This window comes from Oncorhynchus clarkii, chromosome 13 (genome assembly GCF_045791955.1).
Source record: "Oncorhynchus clarkii lewisi isolate Uvic-CL-2024 chromosome 13, UVic_Ocla_1.0, whole genome shotgun sequence".
NCBI lineage: Eukaryota > Metazoa > Chordata > Actinopteri > Salmoniformes > Salmonidae > Oncorhynchus > Oncorhynchus clarkii.
In genome coordinates, this window is record NC_092159.1 from 46,074,948 (window position 1) to 46,077,613 (window position 2,666).

Here is a 2,666-nt window from a genome sequence, read left to right on the forward strand (position 1 = left end):
CACTAAACACCCCATCATTGTGCTGTAGGACTGGCGTGACGTACCAGAGCACCAGGGGGAAACAAAGTCTTGTGATTGTCACTTGAGACATACTCTATTGAAAAGGCTTTGTTTCCATGGTAAAAGAGCACAATGCATTTTGTTGAACTGATGTGCTTTTTTGGCCTTTGTGTATGTAAAGACTCAATGTGGGACTAAAGGGACTGTAGGTTACAAAATATTGTTACACAAAGACCTTTCATAAAAAGACTTCAATAAATGGCCGACCTATTAGATTCAGTTTTGCATTATTCAGGCATTTATGAATGCATATTTTAGGCTACAGCTTAGAAGAAAAGGTGCTATCCAGAACCTAAAAGGTTCTAGGTATAACCATTTTGGGTTCCATGTAGAACCCTTACTACAGATGGTTCTACCTGGAACCAAAAAGGTTTCTCCTATGAAGACAGCAGAAGAACCCTTTTGGAACCCTTTTTTCTAGAGTGGATAGGATCAAGTTATTTCCTGAATTGAGTGCGCTGAGAAGGTGCATTGGCTCTGTCATCCCCTCACAGAAATGTGTTTGACCCAGGATACATCCACAGTTCAATCATAGAGTCCCATGGAGGAACCACAGATGTCCATAGGTTATGACCTAAATAATTACAAGCCTAAGTGAGGTCACTGAAGATATGCCCGAAAGCCTGATCTCGAGTCATCTCTAATATGTTATACAATGACACAATTGTAGTGACTGTGAAAAGTGTCGTTTATGGTGCTGCCAGTATACGTTTTATACGTAACGTTCTGTTGGGACAATGCCAAGACAGTCAGTCATGCTGGTGTCAAGGACGATGGATGCTTCTTTGATCATAATGGTTCCTAGCCAGATGAGTAGGTGAATAAGCACCTGACGCAAAGCCAGCATTGGGACTGGGAGAGGTATGGAGATGCCTTAGAACTCCATCACCTTCTGCAGAATGAGCTATGATGAGCTGTTTGGAAGTTTACATACACTTAGGTTGGAGTCATTAAAACTTGTTTTTCAACCACTCCACAAATTTCTTGTTAACAAACTATAGTTTTGGCAAGTCAGTTAGGACATCTACTTTGTGCATGACACAAGTCATTTCTCCAACAATTGTTTACAGACAGATTATTTCACTTATGATTCACTGTATCACAATTCCAGTGGGTCAGACATTTACGTACACTAAGTTGACTGTGCCTTTAAACAGCTTTTAAATTCCAGAAAATTGTCACGGCTTTAGAAGCTTCTGATATGCTAATTGACATCATTTGAGTCAATTGGAGGTGTACCTGTGGATGTATTTCACTACCTTCAAACTCAGTGGCTCTTTGCTTGACATCATGGAAAAATCAAAAGAAATCAGCCAAGACCTCAGAAAAAAATTGTAGACCTCCACAAGTCTGGTTCGTCCTTGGGAGCAATTCCTAAACCCCTAAAGGTACCACATTCATCTGTACAAACAATAGTATGCACGTATAAACACCATGGGACCATGCAGCCGTCATACCGCTCAAGAAGGAGACGAGTTCTGTCTCCTAGAAATGAACGTACTTTGGTGCAAAAGTATATATATTTGCCACTGTAAAACGAGTCCTATATCGACATAACCAGAAAGGCCGCTCAGCACGGAAGAAGCCACTGCTCCAAAACCACCATAAAAAAGCCAGACTACGTTTTGCAACTGCACATGGGGACAAAGATCGTACTTTTTGGAGAAATGTCCTCTGGTCTGATGAAACAAAAATACAACTGTTTAGCCGGAATGACCATTATGTTTGGAGAAAAAGGGGGAGGCTTGCAAGCCGAAGAACACCATCCCAACCATGAAGCACGGGGGTGGCAGCATCATGATGTTGGGGTGCTTTGCTGCAGGTGGGACTGGTGCACTTCACAAAATAGATGACATCATGAGGAAAATTATGGAGATATATTGAAGCAACATCTTAAGATGGTGGTCGCAAATGGGTCTATAGTTATAGCTTGGTCGCAAATGGGTCTCCCAAATGGACAATGACCCCAAGCATACTTCCAAAGTTGTAGCAAAATGGCTTAAGGACAACAAAGTCAATGTATTGGAGTGGCCATCAAAGCCCTGACCTCAATCCTATAGAAAATTTGTGGGCAGAATGGGAAAAGCGTGTGCAAACAAGGAGGCCTACAAACCTGACTCAGTTACACCAGCTCTGTCAAGAGGAATGGGCCAAAATTCACCCAACTTGTGGAAGGCTATCCAAAACGTTCAACCCAAGTTAAAACAATTTATAGTTAATGCTACCAAATACTAATTGAGTGTATGTAAACCTTTGACCCACTGGGATTGTGATGAAATAAAAGCTGAAATAAATCACTCTTCTGACATTTCACTTTCTTAAAATAAAGTGATCCTTACTGACCTAAGACAGGGAAATTTTATTAGGAATAAATGTCAGGAATTGTGAAAAACTGAGCTTAAATGTATTTGGCTATGGTGCATGTAAACTTCCAACATCATCAACTGTATAATTGATGATTGTAGAACAGTTCATTCTGTTTATAGATGCTTTACTTGTCATTCAGAGAGCCGTGAGGATCCACAGCTGACCATTAAAACAGTTTAACTGACGGTAGCTAAATAATCACATCTGCCCTGGCAGGCTGTCACACACAGGACTAAATG